This window comes from Sorex fumeus, unplaced genomic scaffold (assembly GCF_029834395.1).
Source record: "Sorex fumeus unplaced genomic scaffold, SorFum_2.1 ptg000047l, whole genome shotgun sequence".
Lineage (NCBI taxonomy): Eukaryota > Metazoa > Chordata > Mammalia > Eulipotyphla > Soricidae > Sorex > Sorex fumeus.
In genome coordinates, this window is record NW_026606104.1 from 31042516 (window position 1) to 31063436 (window position 20921).

General features: G+C 40.5%; 2 pseudogenes; one reads left to right on the top strand and one right to left on the bottom strand.

The window, feature by feature from the left end:
• Window positions 1-7998: 7998 nt before the first annotated feature.
• LOC130032140 (polyamine-transporting ATPase 13A2-like) lies at window positions 7999-9072 on the bottom strand (annotated as a pseudogene).
• A 122-nt stretch (window positions 9073-9194) lies between these two features.
• On the top strand, window positions 9195-13880 carry LOC130031546 (protein transport protein Sec24C-like; annotated as a pseudogene).
• The last annotated feature ends 7041 nt before the right edge of the window (window positions 13881-20921 follow it).

Genomic DNA, 20921 nt, shown 5'->3' on the forward strand with positions numbered 1-20921 from the left:
ACCAAGATCCAAATATAGGAGATATAGGTCACCACTTTATGAATATGTGCATAAAAATGAAGAACCAGATTTTCTTTAATTGTAATGTGTGTTTGGTGATGTCTATAAGAAAACAATTCCAAAATCTTGAAAATTAAATTTAAGCTCTAATTTTATGCCTTGAAACACTGAGAAACAGGATATTCAGACACCACTTAGTCAAGATATGAAAATTGTCCATTATGTTTGCCTGTAGGTTATGAAGTTCTAATAGATTACCCAAGAAAGTCATTATCCATCTGTTGACAATTTAGTAAACATTGTCTATTTTAATAAACTCAGAAAATATTCAATTATATTGCATATTTAGGTTTTCTATACTAAAATTCTTTGACTGCTCATTATAGTTCACACATTGAAAAATTAATCAGAATTACATAATTGTGGCTGAAGAGATAACATAGAATTAAGGCACTCTCCTTGTGTGACTGATCCCACTTAGATGCCCAGCGCTGCTTTAATACTTCTTTATCTCCCAAGCCCCTTCAGGAGTGATTCCTGAGCCTGCAGCGAAGGCAAGTCCCGAGCATATGCAGATGTGGCCTCAAACCCAAAACCATGGTGCTTGAGTGGTAGTACAGCAGGTAGGGCCTTTGCCTTGCTCAGGGCTGATCCGGGTTTGATTCTCAGTATCCCATATGGTACCCCGAGCACCTGAGCATCGCCGGGTGTGGTCCAAAAAAAAAAAAAGAAACCAAAACCATTAAATAAACAGAATTACAACTTTGATTTTATTTAGTCTTAAAAAATATTGTGGAATTGATACAAATGTAGAAGTCACTATATTATCAGGCCTAAAATTTCAAAGTGTGTGTGTGTGTGTATGGGGGGATGCGGAATATAGCTTATTCATGATAAATCCAGGTAGCAGGAATGACAAACCTATATACATATAGTCATTTGCCAATAGAATGAAAATGTGTAAACTCTTTGCTTCAAGTTTCCTTTTTCAAAATGATAATCACAACAAACAAAAATTCCCTCTTGCTCAATTTATTTGCCTCGTGTTATTTAAAATACCGTTAGCATATTATCTTGAACTTGAACGCTTCTTTAAGTGCATAGTTCAAGTAAGGACTTCTTAGGAGTTGTTTGGTCATATTAAAATTATTTGTTTAAACTCTGGTGAAACATAAAAGATTTTTGTTACATTTAATAATTTAGTTGTAATGGGCATTCTTCTTGTTCTGTAACTTAGTGCCTCAAACACAAGTATGTGTTTGACTAAGCTATGAAAGGGCTATATTAAAAATTAATATCAAACTAATCACCATTAGGAAAGCAGTTTCAAAGAGGTGCCCATTTCAAATTAGGCTAAATCTTTTTAAAATTGAAATTCTAGTAATGTTATTTTAGCATTGGTAAACTGATGATATGTGCATTTCTAAAAAATCTCTAAACCAACTTCCTGATTCCTATCTCAGAAAAAAATTACTGTGATTCTCTATTATCTATGAAATCACTGAAATAATCATTTGAATAGTGCCATTAGAAAGAGTGTTAAAAGCTGGTAATGCAAAACAAAATATCATACAAAAGAAAAAGTTAATTGGATTATACCTATACCCTTTATTATTTTCAGATTCTTTAATTCACGTGAAAAGATGGCTAGTTTCAGAGAAATGGACACCAAAACAATTAGCCTTTAGTTTTGGGAACGGTGAATGAGTATTAAATTATATTTGTTTATAATCTGATAAATTTTTTTCTACATTATTCTCCAACATTTACACTAACTTAAAATGCAATATTAATTGATTTTTCATCTACTAAACATTTATCTATGCATACTTTCAGCAAAACACTGTACTATTTATAAAAATCGAGTGGGAAGTAATGGAAAACTTGGATACTTAAATTAGTGATTGCAACATAGATTTTGAAAACATTGTAACACAATATTACAATACAAATAGTGAAAATGAACTTATGAAGTGTTGAGGAGCATTAAAAACACAGTGATTAACTGTGTGGCAGAGGTAAGAAAATTTCACCAAAGAGAACATTGAAGCTTGATCTTTCAATATGACAGCTTCATGCTGATTGTAAATTGCAAGAAATATTTGATGAAAATGAGCTCAAGTTCTCATCGAAGCAATCTTGTCAAAATAAGTAAAATTAAATTTTAACTGGTAGCCAAAACATTTTCAACTGTATCCATCAAATGCAGGACTGATTATACTTCCTACTATTTCTTTTATCTGGCCAATATTGAATCATGTTTCTGTACTCACATTTTGGTAAAATTCAATGTCATCAATAATCTGCACCATGCAAAATCCAAAAGAAATTTTTCAGTCCCTTTCTTAATTGACTTGATAAATGGGTCACTAGTACTGCACTGAAGCATTCAATAAGTAGCTTCCAATAAGCCATCTTTGTCTTTTTTCTAACTATTCCTCTCCATAGTCTTTTGATGCCAAAATCTGATTCAAATTCTTTTTATTTCCCCGAATTCAGAAGATATTTTATTTAAAAATAATAGAAAGAAGAAACAAAGACAAATTGGTTTCCTTAGTATAAAAGAAGCCTCCTAAAGAGGATTCCCTTGGTTCAGATTCCTTCGTTTCCAAACACCTAAATGTCAAAAGTTCAACCTCAAAAATGCTTCTCTTTTGCTGCTTCATTGAGACCCTAAATTATACTTCTTAATCTCTCAGTTTTAATGAGTTTCGGAGAGCCCGACAAGCTACGGAGAGTATCTCGCCCGCACGGCAAAGCCTGGCAAGCTACCTGTGACGTATTCGATATGCCAAACACAGTAACAACAAGTCTCACGATGGAGACGTTACTGGGCCTGCTCGAGCAAATCCATGAACAACGAAAGGACAGTGACAGTGACAGTGAATAAAAATAATATGCACTAAAGACACAACCGGTACATTTTAAGGGAGTAAGGGAAATATTGCATCACACATTTGACCCAGTTGGACTCCTTTCTGGACTCCAATCAAATCAACCTCAGACAGATTAATCATTTGATCACTTGATCACTTGACATCCCATTACTCATCGATTTGTTCATGAAGGCGCCAATAACGTCTCCATTCGTCCCTGTTGCATGCTAGTGTAGCCCAATGGTGTCTGCTAGCTCCAGGAACACGAAGAGCCTCAAAGAGATTGCTCAGGGTCTTGAGGAAGAAGTCTGACCATCTCGTAGGTGGGCCATCTTTTGATGTCCCGTGGAATCCAGCTGGTAATGGCTCTAGTCTAGTGGTCATCTCCAAATCGCATTATGTGTCCATCCCTTCTGATTTTTGACGCCTTGGCAAATGAGACAGCATCCCTGATTCTTGATTGTCTACAGAGGTCGGAATTCCAGATTCTTTCTTTCACTTGAGTGAAGTGTGATATTCCAAGCATAGCTCTTTTGATTCCTCTTTGGGAGACCCAAATAGCATTCTCATCCTGTTTTCATAGGGCCCAGGTCTCTGAGTTGTATGTTAATGCAGGAAGAACAGATTAATAAGAGGAAGAAAATACCTTGATTTGGCTACATATGGAGAATCTTCATAGAGGTACCTATGAAGTGCCAGGAAAAATGGAAAACTAATCCTGAGTTAAGAATTGAAAAGTGGACTAGAAAAAACCGTATGGCAGCTAGGGAGATTGCCTTCCAAGCTGTCCTCTTGGGTTTGATCCCCTGAACCATATATGGTCCCGTGAACCCCTGCTAGATGTGACCCTTGAGCTTCACAGCTGGGTGTAAATCCTTAAGCCCTGATCACTTGGTCACTGCCAAGTGAGGCTGAAGAAACAAATGAACTAAAAACAAAAACAAAACAAACACACCAAGAAGGATTGGATGAGGAGCCTCTGTCATCAGGGAAGAAGTAGAGATTTTCACAAGTAGACTGGTGAAAGACAATAAAACCAGCTACCTTAAGATAGATTTCATCAATAAAAGTTTTATTTCTGGAGATGACCTTAAACCTGAGTAAGCTTCATTCTTCAAGGTAATGGTCACAACTTTTCTTGAAGTCCCCAAAGCCTCCATTGACCTCCATTGACCTTAATGCCAAATGCCACGCTGACATATGGGAAAAGAACTATGTTGGACGGCCTGAAAAAATGTCTATCAAAACATTTGTGGGGAGGTCTGGTTTTGTTGTTGTTGTTGTTGATGATGATGTTGTTGTTTTTGCTTTTTGGGTCACACCTGGCATTGCACAGGGGTTACTCCTGGCTCTGAACTCAGGAATTACTTCTGGCGGTGCTCGGGGGACCATATGGGATACTGGGAATGGAACCCGGGTCAGCCATGTGCAAGGCAAATGACCTACCCACTGTGCTATCGCTCCAGCTCCAAGGTCTGTTCTTTATATAAAAGTTTCACTTGAAATGTCTATAAAACATCCTTCAAAAATGTTAAAAATTGACCTTCTGAAGTCTCCCTCTAGTCTACCTCCCTCTACTGCCATCCCCATCTCATGGAATGGTAAATCTATTCTTTCAAATTAGACCCTTCAAACTCTCCAGTCCTTTATATTTGATTCTTTTCTTTCTCTAGAATGCCACATCCTGTTCATTGTCAATGGTTGCTAAATTAAATGGAGGATTTGATGACATCTCATCCCTTTCACTACCCTGGTCTGAGTTATGTTGTTATAGCACACTGGGGTTCTTGTTCTCAAGCAGTCAAGATTGAAAGCAGAGAGGGCCAGAGCAATAGCACAGCGAGCAGGGCATTTTCCTTCCACTCAACTGACCCAAATTCAATCCGCAGCATTCCATATGGCCCTCTGAACTTATCAGAAGTGATTCTTGAGTATAGAGTCAGGAGTAGCCTGAGCACCACTGAACGTTCCTCCCCACGAAAAAGATTGAAAGCAGACGACCAGCGACAAGATGACCAAGTTCGTGGAAACTTATTTGAGGGAAGGAAGGAAAAGTACTAGAAGGAACAGATAAGAAATGGAAAAGCAGGACAGCTGGGATATGGGGTAGTCTATCAATAAGTAACATGAAAATCTTCTCTTTTTATATTCTCCTTATTAGGTGGGTGGGTGAGAACATTGCATTGGGTTTAAAGTATGTAAGATGGGAAGATAAAATGGCTAGGGAAATACAGAAAGTGTACTTCTATATATCCTCAACTGCTGTCCTATATATTGTAAATGCAAACTCAGGGCCCATTCTCAGGATTTTTTTCTGGAGCCACCCTCTTCCTTCTAATCTGTCCCTGCCTATTTCCCTATTGACCTTGTATTACAGTATTAATTTTGTTTCTTGTCTGGATTGTGTAAATCTTCCAACTGATCACCCTGATTTTAACCTAGGCTTTACCCTAGGCTTCTTTTGTTTGTTTTTGGACCATATCCACTGAATATGCTCAGAAATTATTCCTGGTTCTGTGTTCAGGGATCACTCCTGGAGGGCTTTATGTACTGCACTATTGCTCCTAACCTACAATATAAATACCTTTGATGTATGCAGGCAGGTAGATAGAAAAGGTCCCCTCCAAAGCAATGGCAGTGAATTTCCTGGGAAATAATATCAATATCCCTGAAGTTGCAAAAAGCCAACTTTGCAGAAAACAGGACCGAGGTCTGATAAGACTTTGACCTGATGCTGGCAACAGACCCACAGAAGGCTGGAATCCCTCCAAGAGAAACCTCAGCAGGAAAAAAAAAGGCCAGGAAAGGAATTTCCAAGATCATCGAAGATTCCCAACTGTAACCCACTTGGCAATATATCTAACAATGAACTTTTACCTAGGCAGAAGCCCTACATGGGCGCAGGTTAGAAAAAGACCTATAAAAGCCACCTTCAACAAATGAAGGGCTACTGAAGCCCATGTGCTGCTTGTACCCAGGTAGCTGAGCATATGTGGAGCCCAAGCACATGTGTTGTCCGCATCTCCTCTCTTGAAATACGTACTTTCCTATCTAATGTTGATATCTGTGAAAGGGGCTCCCTCCACCCTTGGAGAAGCCCACATTCTCTCTTGAGCGCGTTACTTTCTCTCATTTTCTCTCCCTCCTTTCTCTTCCTAAAAACCTCCAGATAAAATGTTTTACCTCACTGCTTGTCTACTTTTGAAATTCTTTTCTGCAAGGCAAGACAAGAACCCAGTTACCTTGGGTCCTAGGGTATCAGAGTGGATCAGGAAAAAGTGACTGTCTCTCTCTCCTCCCCATGTCCATAAGTCACTGTGGGGTCTACTGGCATTACCTTAATTCTCCTCTTTTAAACATTTAAATAATAGTAAATCTTATCAGATCTACTAAAAGTCCTGTACTATATCTATCTATGTCACTCTGCATGTCATCAAAGCCATTTCTATGAATCAGTTCTGTCTGAGCAAGTATTTCAATAACTCTATTATCACTTTCAACAAATTATTTTTCCATAGTCATTTGACAATAGTCTCAGTATCTTTCTTACTGATCCCCACACATGCCAGGCATCCTTCCTAGCATGTAAGCACACTTGTTCTTTCTTCTGCTTGGAATAAATATTTCTGCATATCAATGTAAATAAGCCTATAGCTTCCTTTAGGCCCAAATTTCCTTTGTCAAATTTGACCTTTTCAGTGAAATCTTACTCTTTCTAGAATAGTAATTCCAACTCTTTATAATTCCTTTTTTGCTTTATTTACTTCTTTATATCTCTTAACTTCTATTATGTAATTTACTTATCATTTTCATACTCTATCTTTTCCTGAAGAGTATGTTCCATGAGGATGACTGCTACATTTTATGTTGTGTTCTCTATTTGAGTGTTTACTTCTAATATTTAGAGGCAGTGACTAATAGACAATAGATCACTGTATGACTTTATCACTGTCATCCCATTGTTCATCAATTTTGTGGAGTAGGCTTCAGTAACGTCTCCATTTGTCCAAGCCCTGAGATTTTAGCAGCCTCTCTTTACTCGTCATTTCCAATGGTGCCATATTTGGGGCTCTTTCAGGGTCAGGGGAATGAGACCTGTTATTGTTACCGTTTTGGGCATATCGAATACACCACGGGAGCTTGCCAGGCTCTGCCATGTGGGTGGGAAACTTGGTAGCATGGTGGGCTCTCTGAGAGGGACTGAAAATGTATATAACAGAATACAAGCAAGTAACACAATGAATACCATTAAACATTTTAAATGAGCAATTGTATAAACAACTTTAAGAATTCAGTTTAAAATTCAGTTTAAAAGTCTTCAAATTTATGTGTACTATTGTGATTCTTGAAAATCCATGCATCATTTCCTTCAGGAAGTTAATATAAAATGTTTCCATTGGATTATAAAAAATTAACTATGACTTTAAGATAGAAAACAAAAATATTTAATTTCTTTTGGATGATAACATAATCAAAAGTTTTAGTTTTAAACACAATCTAAAAGCAGCAATAATGTATGCTGGATTATTTAATATTAAAAATATCCTTTACAGCAAAGTTTTAAAAAATCTATTTCTTATTACAAATATTAGCATTTTGTTTTAAGAGAGCAATTAAACAACCTGAGTCTGTAGACGACTGCTGTCAATTAAGGCATTCACTAAATAATTCGAAAGCAAAAGCAAAGGAAGATAATAGAAACATGGCAAGTCCTTATGGGTGTGACTTAGATGTGACATGCATTATTTCTTTATTCCACAGCCAGTACTTAGGCTTCCTTCTAAACCTATATCAAGAAAAGTTGGGAAATGTGCATGAAATAGAACGGAGCCATGGATTTTTTTTTTTCATGAAAATATGAGACTTTTACTTGAGACACCAATAGCAGATCTGTTGGGGTTAGTGACCGCTGTTTTGAAAGGAAGTTCGTATTTGAGGACCATGGCCCCAAGTACCCTCACAATGGAGATAGGGGAAGTGGGACAGGTGGGTACACTTGGGACACAAATGTGCGGACTGCCAACCTCAGGGATATAGGGAGGATGGTGGTGGTGTGTGCGGACCGGCCAGGTAGGCTCAGTGGCAGGGATGCAGTGCACAGGGTGTCAGCCAGGGGCCTGTACTACTTCACAGACCCAGTAGGGGGCAACCAGGGCTGCTTGGCCAGCTCCTGCTCAGCTGCTTGAATCTCTTCTTGGAGACCCAGCTGTGCCACAGCCACTGCAGGCAGGCTGGGAAGCACTGGTCCAGCACGCTCTCCACCATGAAGGCCCCCATGAAGTTGAAGGCGATGAGGCCCAGCAACTGCAGCAGCTTGAAGAGGGTGTCCTCAATGGGCTTCAGTGTCAGCGCCCCCGCAGGAGGCCGGGGGCCTGTAGGAGGCCCACCAGGATAGAGGCCAAGAGCTCCAGGACCACCAGGAAGGACACTGTGGGGGCAGGGGTGTGAGGGGTCCATCAGTTGGGGAGCACTGCCTGAATCCCTCCACTTCTCTCCCATCTTCCTCCCTCTCTGCCCCGGGCACTCCCCGCCTCCTCTACAGGAACTGGCTCCCCCACTGCGGACTGGCACCGTTGGTGTAGAGCGGCTGGTGGAGGGGCGCCCCCTTCGACATGGCCATGGCCAGGATGAGGTACTGGAAGCTGGACAGAGAGAAGACCACCGTGTTCTTGTAGTTGGGCAGGTTGTCGGGAGCTGGTGCTGTCCTGTTCAGAGGCACGAACCTGGGCGGTGCAGGGAGCTGGTGTAAAGGAGCAGGCATGGGGAAGATGGAGAGGGGGTGGGTGCTCCCAACTCACCAGGGCTGGGCCACCGTCAGGAAGTAGCCCCCCAGCTGCACGCCGGCCACCAGGGCCACCTGCAGCAGCAGGCTGCTGAGCATGGGCACGCTGAGCAGGGCCCTGGGAGGCCACACCTGGCGCAGGGCCCGCGCTGGACCTGTGAGGCTCATGAGCACTGCCACCACGGTAGTGATGGCCAGGTTGATGGCCTGCACGTTGGCATTGCAAGTCACTGTTATTGATTGTGCAGAGCAGCAGGATGGAAATGAACTGTGTCAGGCTGCACAGGGGCAGATATTTAAAGATGCTGAATGTGTCCAGGAAGCAGTGGTCCTGCCAAATGATCATGGGTACACACTCAATACTCCAGGTGAAACTACCACTGAGTCCTCAGCCTATGACAGCGAGATGCCCATGTTGGTCACCTTCCAGGTCCATAGTCGTTGACGCTGTCCCTGTACATGCCCACACATTATGTAAGCTTCTGTGGCTGACCCACCAATCGTCTCTATCTCTTCCTGGGACCATGTGGGCAAAGATGCAAACCCAGGACCTCCTTGGGCAGCAGCTCGAGGACTTGCTTTGTGAGAACTTCAAACATGGACCCTCTGAGCCGTGAGGTGGGGTGGGGGGAGGTGCAGCTCCTCCTTGTAGCCAAGAGCCTCTTCAATATCCGTGTCTCCATTCAAAGCAAGCATCAGGGTTATGGGGCAAGAGCTCCAGGGAGGCAGGCTGACTCTGTGTGTGTGTGTGTGTGTGTGTGTGTGTGTGTGTGTGTGTTTCGTGTGGGGAGAGGGGCATAGGTGTGGAGGAGGAGCAGCTGCTCCTAGAACTCCACAGTGCTGCAGCTCCCCAACGTGGTGGTCTCTGCCTGCAGGTTATCCCTGTGGTCATGATGGCCCAGATTTGGGTGCCCCACAGGTCCAGATCACAGGGTGGTCTGTGACTTCAGCAGGTTCCTCCTGACCAGCAGCCCCCAAAGCAACACATCCTGCTCCATGAGGTTCCACCTGTTCTGTCCTGTTTCACTACACCACTGGTGATTGACCGAGCTGATTCTAAGGTGGACACAATGGGCAGTGGTTTGCCCATGAGTGTCTTACACAGTAGGCGGCAGCTGTGTGGTTCTGCAGCATGTGGGCAAATAGGAGGACACTGTCTCAGGACGGTAAAGGCTGGTCATCAGCTATGGGCCTGGGGTGGTTTCAGATGGAAACTGCTGTGGCCACCTCTCCTCCAAGTTCTGCTCTTGGTGGGGAGGTCACACACAGCATGCTCAGGGGTTATTCCTGACTCTACATTCAGGAATTACTCTAGGCAGTGCTCAGGGAACCACTTGGGATGCTGGGAATTGAGCCTGGGTCTGCTGCATGCAAGGCAAACTCCCTAGCTGCTATACTATCGCTTTGTCCACCATTCCTGCTCTGAGTGTAGCCTTGAATAGAATCCATATAAATGCCCCATCTGCAAGGACTCTCTCGAGCCACCTGGGAAGCATAGAGCCTTATGCTTCAAGTGCCTGCAGAGACTGCAGATCAAAAACTTATGTGCCCTCCCTGCTCCAGAATATTTGATCAGAAAGAAGTCAGGTTGAGTACTAAGATGCCATTTCTGGTTACAGAGATAGGGAGTTAGAGGCAGCACTGGGCAGCATCATGAAGAACTTAGACATGAAGAGGCTGGCAGTGGATCTCAGCTTGGAAATCGACAAAGTCAACAAGCTCCTGGTCATTTCTAAGGATGTGAAGAGTGTCCACTGCGGCTACATGAAACAAAGCCCAAAACTGCTTGTAGGGCTGTTCTTGCAGGCCATATGCCTGCGGGGCTCCCTGGCCTTCATCTCTGGGTGCTATGACCAGAGGTGGATATGGACTCAGGGAATGGCTGGGATTTGCGCATGTGTGAGGATGCTGTGGAGCATCGGAAAGTAACTGCTTTGTCCTCGCGTCTTGGCTTCTGGACCATAGGTCAAAGAATGGGAAAGTACTTGGACAATACTCTGACCAAAGAGTGCATGCCCAATACCTTGACTGAGTTCCACATGAAGCTCGGTTTACTGCATGACACGGTTTACCTGAACGTGCCTTACCAGAGCATCTCCTTCCTGAATGCCCCACCTAACAACCACATTTTTAAGATTCATAGTGGAAACTCCATACCTCCTTCTCTCTTGTTCCCACCAAGGACCCTAGTGTCCTGAGAATCTGTCCTATGGTGAACACTTATGACCTTGTTCTGTTGTGCCCGAATTTCAGATCCCCAGTCATGGAGAGACCCAGTTCCACACACGATAATGCAAAAGCAAAGGAACTTTTATTACTAACCCAAGCCAGTGCTAGCTCTAGCCAGGATCTGAGTCTCATCCAACACATAGGAGTCTTGACAAGGACCCTGACTCCAAATCACAAACAGTTTATGTAGGGTTCAGAGTTAAAAGTGGTCTACATACTGGGTTATTTTTAGCTTTGGCCCTATTACAACAGTGTTCACCAATTAGACAATGGTTAGTAACAGTTTCTAAGAAGGGTACAATGACCCCTCATGACCGTCCAGAACCAACTGCCCAATTCCTTATCTTGGCAAATTATTCAACTGGGAGTTTACCAGAAACTGCAAGTCCTGCTCTGAGGAAACAGAAACTAAGGCCTAGTTGAGACTTAATGTTAGCTACAGCTTGTCATGATATCAGTTTTGCCCTCACAGTCGTAGTGGTTGGCCAATTGTGTAGCCTTGGGGATGACAAGCTGCTGACAGTAGCCTCCCAATCATCGCGAGGGCCAGAATGGCCTGACCAGGAACAGCAGCTCTACAGGAGGAGAGGGGCCAGATTCTGTCTGTGTGCCCTTTCTTTGGAACTCATTCACTTGTGTTCCAGTGAGTCATCTGACACTGAGCTCAAAGTCCAGATGCTCTCCTTCCTGTTTTCTGTAAGTTTGGCTGGTATATCATCAAATTTATCCCCCAAATTAAAATATTCATGTGAAAATAAAATAACGTATAATATTCCCTGCACATCTGATATGGCTAAGCAGGCTCAGGTACCACTAGCAGCTCTCATCAAGCCACTGAAAAGAGTAACCATGGGGAATCTGGTCCTTTACTCTACAGTTGCTGCAAAGCATATATGTGCCTCTTCATGCAATTCATCTAGGGAGAAAGGTATTACTAGTGCTGCATCTGCAACTACATCAATGATGTCCTACTTAAGTATTTTCAACATCTGAACTGTACTGCCAAATATGTGGATGCTTATGACCATCCTGAGCTATTCCTGTCTCCTATGAATTCTTGGCCACTGTAGATTACTGAAAGAAAAGTAAGTCCCTCAGCCCTCCTGCCTTCATCTTCATGACTGACATCTCCTACAATGCCATCACGAGTCATCTTGTTAGACTCCTTTGTCAGGAGCTCAAATCACTGTTATACTTTCTCCCTAGAGATGGTGGCGCAAGAGTCAACAAAGTCAATCTTGGTTTTGTCACCTACAGTAAGGTACTCCATGTCTGCACTGTGAAGAGCTCATTCGCCCAGTCACAGGTGAGGGTTACATCTGATGTGGCAGGCAGGTTTGTGCACTGCTGGATGACTTCCTGGTAAACATCAATGAGTCTTGGGAAGTCCTCACCAGTTTACTCCATCATATTCCAGAAAGGTCTGTAGACATGAGGGAGACAGAGGTAGAATTTGCCTCAGTTATCCAGACTGAGATGGAGGGTCTCAAGGCTGCGGAGTGTGCAGTGAAGCTTTTTTCTTCCACACCTCCCTGCCAGTTGCAGAGGCATCAGGGAAACTGACACACAGAAATTACAGGAAATTGATAACACAGATAAGGAAAAGAGTGTTCCAGCCTCAGACGGGTACCTCTCAGACTCTGGTGAAAGAGTGTGTGGACCAAGACTACTGTTTTTTCTCTTTCTTATTGAAGTATATTAGTGTGGCCACATTCTTTGCTGTATCTCAGCTCACTGGTAGGTCTGTCTACACTAATATTTGTAGGCAGAGAACAATTAGGAATGGTTTCTGATTGATTTGTGTTTGGACATACGGAAAATTGTTGGCTTAGATGCTGTGCCCAAATACACCCTGGTATCCTAACTTTACTTTTCCTTGGGGCTTTCTACATGAGCAATACAACAGATACAGTTCTGGCTGGTCTGAATGGGGACAAGACAGTGGAACTCAAGCTGAATACCAGCTTAATGAAGAGAGAGGCTCTGTCCTGCACTGTTCAGCTCTATTGCAGCAGTGTAGGCCAGCGATGCTTCCACATCCACAACCTGGCCCTAAAGTCTGCATCCTGCTGGCTTGTATTGAAACTGAGACTGGCATGCTCATCAACTACATGGTGAAGTTTGCACACCTGGGCATGGTGGGATGGGTGAAAGGGGGAGGCATGGGTGAAAGGGGGAGGCATGGTCTTGACGACTACATTTGTCAAATGTTCATCACCCAGTGTGCCCCGATTGTAGCTTATTGCAGGTCTGTGCCTGTCCCTCCTCTGTAGGACAGATGATCCTTCCTGAGTGCATGAAGCTACTCCCAGTTTCCCTGAACTGTGTGCTAAAGAGTAATGTCCTGCAGCTCAGAGCCAAGCTTGCCATGGATGAGCATGCCTATATCCAAAAACTGGTTACCTGCATGGATGTGGCCAAGACTAATGTCTTTTATCTTTGGCTCCTACCAGCTGACAAAGTCTCTCACTGACAGCACCACTGAACCATTAGGAGTCTGCGCATCTGAAGAGCATCTAAGCAATAGAGATATGTATTTGCTGGAGAATGGACTCAACCTTTTCCTCTTGGTGGGAGGGAGTATCCAACAGGGCATTGTTCAGATCTTATTCACTGTCTCACTGTCCTTCAGTCAGATTATCAGCTGCTTGAGTGTTCTGCCAGTTCTGGATAATTTATTGTCCACGAAAGCTCGAGGCCTCACTGACAGCTTACGAGCACAGAGACTGTGATACATGAAGTCATGTAAACTGACCTCAGTCTGTTTGTGGAGTAAGGGAGCAAGAAGGATATACCTTCTTTCTAGGTTCAAGCATCCAACTGCTCTGTCATGTCCTGCTGATGGAAGGTGCTCCTGTCCCTTCACCAGATCCTCCTTTCCCGGCAAAAAGAATGCAGTTTCTCAGTTCACTGTATATAATTCAGAGTTGGCAACACCCTTGCCCTGGAAGCAGTATGTAACCCTTTGGGCCAGCCTTCAAGAGAGAAAGTGAGGCAGGAAGGTGTGGGGAGGTTAACTACAAGGTTAACCATGTAGTTGACCAGGGTTTTAGTTTTGGCACCCAATACAGTTGGCACTCCTGAGTCCCTTCAGAGCACAGAGCCAGAGGTAAGTTGAGCACCACCAACTGTGGCCCAAAATTAAAGAAAAATGCCTTCAAACTCCCATATTTCTGTACTTTGTTCATCTCTTTGATTTCTTGACCCAGGCCTGGAAGTTATATAAATCACGTAACATGTTCCATAACATGTTTTTAAGAAGTAAAGTTTTATTTCTCTTTGACAAATAATAAATCACTAATTACCTGGCAGCTAGTGATTCAAACATCAGTATTTGGCTCCTTTCAACTGCAAGAAAGGCCTAGCAATGAAGACTAGTTGCAAACTCATAAAGAAAAACCAATTTGATTAGAAGAGAGCAGATTCCTGCCATAGTTTGAATTGTTTGAGGGTTTCATTATAGAGATGCTGATGATAACAAGAAAGTCTTTGGAAGCTTCTGTGAAATACATCATGGTTATAAAAATTCTACTTTCAGAGAACTATTATTTTGTATATACAGCTTCATTTTCACAAGTGAAAAAATTAGCAGTCGAATCTTGAAGAAATAAAAAATCTCTGACTTCAGTTTAGAATCATGCTTTCTTGAAATATGTTTCTCATCTCTCTTGCCCATAATATTCTTTTCTCATGCCTTCCCCTTCATAGCTCATGAAATGCTGTCCTCAGTGTTATATGCCCATACAAATCTTGTTAAATGTTAAAGACTCTGGGATACAGAAAAGGATTGTAATGCATTCATATAAATTTTTAAAGATTAACTAATAATTCATAGTATCACTGAAGTAAACTGTGGGTCCTTAATGAGATGCTTAAGTATTAGAACCCTGCATCCTGTAACAATATGAATTTCTCTTTGATAAAAGTACAAAGTCATTGAATTAGATTACCTTCTGAATTTATGGGTGAATGACTAGTGCATGGATTTTTTTATGCAGAAGGCTCAGGAACAATCTTAAAATGAGTACAAAAGTTGTAGGATGTTGATGTCATTGCCTTAAGTTCCTGACTAGTTTCCTATTACAGCACTCCGGACTTTAGTTGCTAGTAGTAACTCAGCTGAAAGAATAATTCTGGGCATGGGAGAGATAGTACAATGGGTAAGACACGTGCCTTGCATGGGCCAGCCTGGATTTAATACCCAGAACCCTATATGAGCCCCTATGCCCTCCAGGAGTTATCTGTGAGCACAGAGCCCAGAGTAAGCCCTGAGCAACTCCAAGTGTGATGCCCCCCCCCAAAAAATACGAACATAACAAAGAGTAATTCTGGGAAGACATTTAATTGGGAATCCCAATTTATTAAACTAGGATTAAACTGGTGATGCAGTGCAGGGCTTAAGGTGCTTGCTTTGCATGCCACTGATTCTGCTTCAATTCCTGGCTTTGCATATATTCTCCTGACCACTGCCAGGAGTCATCCCAGAGCACAAAACCAGGAGGAACCCCTGAGCACCACCAGGTGTGGCCCCTAAACAAAAATATAAGTTTACTTAGAGACTTAATATAGAAACAGCTTATCCTTTATTGTTAAAGATAAGGAGCTAACTTCTTTAGATGATTACCTCTAGTTTTAAGCACTAATTACTATCATGACTTCTTTATTATGGATTTCATTTATTTGGAGGGGTAGTGGTAGTGCACTATACTGAAAGTACTAAAAAGCTACTTCCAGCTCTCAGTCAGGCCCAGTAGACCATGTAGTGCCAGGGATCCAACCAGAGTTTACTGCATGCAAGGCAAGCCTCTAAACACCTGTACTCTATCTCCAGACTTGTTAAATATTGATTTTAACCTCTAATGGACAACCTGTGAGAAGCTAATGTAATGACTTCCTTGTAAATTGTCAAGGTAATTACAACCTTGTCATGATTTAAATATCTGTCCCTCAAAATGCATTTTTTGTGTGTTGAAATTCTAATCCCCAATGTGATGGTTTCCAGAGATGAGGACATTGGGAAGCAATTAGCTCACTAAAGTGGAAAATTCAAGGCTGAGATTACTGCACTTATAAAAGACATTGCAGGGAATTCTCTCACCTCTTCCTGCATGTAAAAACATAGCACCAAAAAGCCAGAAGTGGCCCTCACCAGATGCTGAAACTGGTAGAATTTTGATACTAGATTCCCTGACCTCTAAATTATCCAATCTTGGAAAATGTTTATATTGGCCACAATGGATTAATATATATCTGCAAAAAGTCATACTTTTGTGTATGTAGGTATCCTCTTTAAGTCTTTTCTGGAATGCAATAAAAACCACTTTGATAGGGATGTGAAAATATCTCTTATTTCTGCCCTCAGAGAAAACCTGAATTCTTTCTCAATTATTTATCCAAATAGATTTTCTCCTGATTTTCTAAGAAAAACAAGACTGTATTCTTTATCTCATATATATATATATATTTGTTTATAATATCTGCTATAAATGCTCAACAAATTCCCAGTAACCACCAAATTGGTGAAGTTTTAAGGCATCCTAGTTTAGTAAATGTCCCATAACATATTTTTTTTTTTGCTTTTTGGTCACACCTGGCGATGCACTCAGGAGTTACTCCTGGCGGTGCTCAGGGGACCATATGGGATGCTGGGAATTGAACCCGGGTTGGCCGCATGCAAGGAAAACACCCTACCCGCTGCGCTATCTCTCCAGTCCCCCATAACATATTTTTAAAAGTAAAGTTCTATTTCTCTTTGACAAGCAGAAACTTTGGAACTCAAGTAAAAAAAATTTCCTCCTTGGGGGTCATTAAACAGTATATTCTATAATCCACTTAATTTTACCTTATTATACATTTTATTTTTTTAATTACAACAGAATAAATGATTTTAAATATACAGTTTAATCAGCTCAGGACATTTGCAATAACCAGTTTTTCTTTCACCTTGATTATGGTGTAGAAGATCTTTAGAGAATTATATAAAGTGAATACTATTCATTCCATTTGAAATTCATTCCTCCAAATTAATGGTTTCTATTAATTAGACAACAAAAATTGAAAAGGGAAAAAATGGAAGGGGCAGTGTTTTTTATCTAAAGGTTCACTGCTATGAAAGGTGTTAAGCCATTGAACCAGATTTTAATGAGTTCTGAGATAAGATTTAATTAGGGTTGACATATGAACTGAATAGTTTGAGAGTACCCCATACATGAAGGGTTCTTTCTAAAACTAACACCTAGAATTATTTAATGTTAGTTTGTTTTGTATATGAAAAGATAGGAATGGCATTTTTTCGGTGCCAGGAGATATTAATTCAGGCCTCACTCCTATCAGGTTTCCAGCTCACATGGGCTGCCACTTGCTAATGGTGCCATATTTTGCAAGAACCAATATTTGGATATCTAATTCATAAAATGCAAGGTACAAGAACAATGCATCTGTTGTTATTCTTCTGCTTGTTTAACTTCCAATATATTTAATTTCCAGATCTAGATGATTTTTGCATTCTTTGTCCTTCTCATGAATATGCCACATGAGCCTACTGGCAGATCTAACCAAATCTGAAAAATAGAGACCCAATAACCATTCAGTCATAATAAGCATAATATTAATAAGTAATAGACAGCAATGTTGCAAATGGGTCAAAGCATTTGTGCCAACTATTGAGAGCACATGGCTTGTTAATTAGCCAACAAATAAATGGCTCATTTTAAAGGAGAAATTTATCTGGTCGACTGGACAATGAGGTAGAATTCCAGTAATTCCTTTGATTCAATACCAAAGAGACAGAATGAGGTTACTATAAAATATTGCTCTACCCCACACTTTTAAAAGCATTTAGACAAAAACCCAAAATTCTTTTCAAGGTTGCCTAATAACTTTTTGTCAGAAAAATGAAAGCAGGTTGGTTCTTGAAGAAAAACCCATATTAAACCTGACTGAAAATTTACCCTCTGTCTTATGCAAATTCTTTTTTAACACAATGGAAAAAATTACATTTGCCTTCATGAATTAACAGCTTGAATAACTGCATGCAAAAAAACATACTTCTGAAAGACTAAAAGATCTACTGGAAGAAGATCACTGCTTTATGATAGAGCCATAATTGTAACCTGGAGGGTGTTATTTAAAAAGAAACTTTAGATAATCATATTGCCAGAAATATCAACATGAATATCAGCATCATAAAATAATAAAGATAAGTATGATTTGCAGATGTACCATTTCACAGCAACTATTAAAAAAGCATCCTGTACTATTCAAACAATTAGACCAAATTGTACTATTGTTAGAATTATTCCACATTATGGACTATACAAGTTTTAAGCTAAGATGAAAACAATAAATATTGTAGATAATATGGAGTGTTCAACTCTTTTATTGAAACATAAAAGAAGCCAAAGCAACACTAAATGGTTAGACTTGATTGTGTTTCAACAAAATTTTATTAATAAAAACAAATTTGCATAATTTTCACATGGCACAAAATGTTATTCTACTCTGGTTTTCCCCAACGATTAAAAATGTAAGCCTCATTCTGTAAATAACAGGTGGTGGCCTGGATTTGGTCCATGGGACATAGCACTGAACAGGTCCAGTTTGCATCTGTTGACCTGGCATAATAATTAATAGCTCCCCTTCCATTCTCAAAGTATTCTGTGGTGGACAATAAATTACATGATCATCCTAACTATGGTGAAAATTTATGGAAACAAAAAACTAATAAGATAGTAAACATTCTTCAGTATTATAGCAGAAATATATTACAAAACACTTTATAAATATAAATAAATTAGCATTATTGTATTTAGATATCATTACCCAATTTATCTGGTATACATTTTAAAACATTATTGGATAAATGAAGGAAAGTGTTCACAGCTAAAGAAAGAATCCAGAGTTTTAGAATATTGCTTATAATACATATTAATTCCATTTGTCTGAAATAAGTTAAATGGCATTTAGAACAAGGAGATATAAAATGTAAAGTAACCCAACCTTCTATTTTTATTTTGATAGAACATTGTTCATGAAAACCCATTTTGTCATATATGTCAAGTAGTCCAGTTTAATATATAAAAACATCATTGATGAAATGGTGAAATAGGTGGTATGGTGCCGCTAGTAGGTCAATCTGTATCTATGGGGCAAGTGCATCAGCAGCCTCATGGAGCCTTCAGACTTCCAGATAGCCCCAAATTGCTGTTGTGCCCTTGGCCAGACCCTAACAACTGGGGGCCAGGTTTACCAAGAAATTAAACGGTCAAAAGTTAGGTATATAGGAGCCACACCCAAAAATCAATTTTGACTCAGTTATATAAACTCCTTTCTTGGCCTTGTTTCAGAGACCGATAAATCTCAAAAGAGATCAAAAGACTCAGATAGAGTCAGTGGTACGGAGCATTGTGGATAAGCAGGCACACCCTGCAGGGCACATGCCAATAGTTTATTTCTCTGGAAAAGATGGAAACAAGGGCCATGATCCAAAGACATACAAAAGAACCTCGAAACCAAGCAGTTTGCTGCAGAGATGCCTCCAAATTTTAAGCCAGGGAAGGTATGCAGGAACCCATGACTGAGGAGATCTCCAAGCCTGCTTGAATCAAATTGGGCCTCCTCCCCGCAGTTCCCCAGTTTTCCAGAAGCTTGGCAGCCACGCCCACAAACTGCCCCTGGCACCATGTAATTGCAACAATGGCCAAGACCCAGTGACTATTAACTAAAGCTCCTGGAAAAAAAAACCACAGAATTTCCTGGACATTATATTCTATCCATAGCAAGCAATACAAAACAAATCGTCTAGCATTGCCTGTTTTGCAGGTTTGAGTGTTGGTGAGACTAGTGTTGAAATATGATATGTAACCAAAGTAGAGAGAGAGTATGGGGAAAATTGTCTGCCACACAGACAGGGGAAGGGTTGGGGATATTGGGGATTTTGGTCATGAAAAATGTGCACTGGTGAAGGGATGGGTGTTTGATGACTGTATGACTGAAGCTCAAACCTGAAAGCTTTGTAACTGTATATCAGGATGGATCAGTAAAAAAGGGGGAAAATAATAATAAAATAATAAAATAAAATTAACATTCTGAATTAAAAGAAAGTAATGTGGAGTTCATGGCCAATTCAATTAGCTTAATCAATGGCTGAATAAATAGCAGGGCTCTTACATTTTTAAGAAAGTAATAATAAAAAAGGGGGAAAAAGAAACGATAAAATGATATATAAGAAAAGGAAACAGAATTTTGTTTGGAAATTTGTATTCATGACTTAAATGAGACAAAAATTGGAGTACCAAATGAATGTAACAGATAATTAATGAAAAAAAAGCCTTATTTTTAAAGAAATCTCAAGCATCAAATATTCTTATGTCAAAACCACATTTCTAATCCAACTCTGCTTTTATAACAATCAACATGATTCTTCTCCTAGTACTTGGCTTTTGCAATCATATTTGCTGGTTAAACTCCAAACAGTATCGAATTTTCTATAGAAATCTTTCATTTGATACTAAAAACTGCCAATAATCATGACATAAACTTTAGGTTGACAGTCACAATTTCATCAAGAAGCTGTAAAATTCAAAGAACATATTTTCTTCTTCCAGCTCAAAGGTTAAGATATAATATGGCAGATAAAAGCAACACTTTGTACTTTATTACGGCAAGAAATAATAACTAAGCTTTAAGAAAAAAATATAGTCTTGCAACCTATAATAAACTCACAAGCAGATCTGTAAGATAATGCAACTTCGTAATTTACCTTTTCCCTTTGGTATTCAGATGAATAAAACTCTGTATGTGGTTTAATAATGATGAGAAATTTCTATCATAATTATATTCCATATGGGGGCAGAGCTATACTACAGCAAATAGGATGCTTGCCTTGCATAAAGCCAATCTGGATTTGATTCCCAGCATTCCATATTCCCCAGTCCTACCAGGAGTGATCCCTGAGTGCACAGGCAAGAGTAAGTCCTGAACATTGCCAGGTATAGTGTAAACAAAAAAAAAATCATCTGCATTCTTTTACTTAT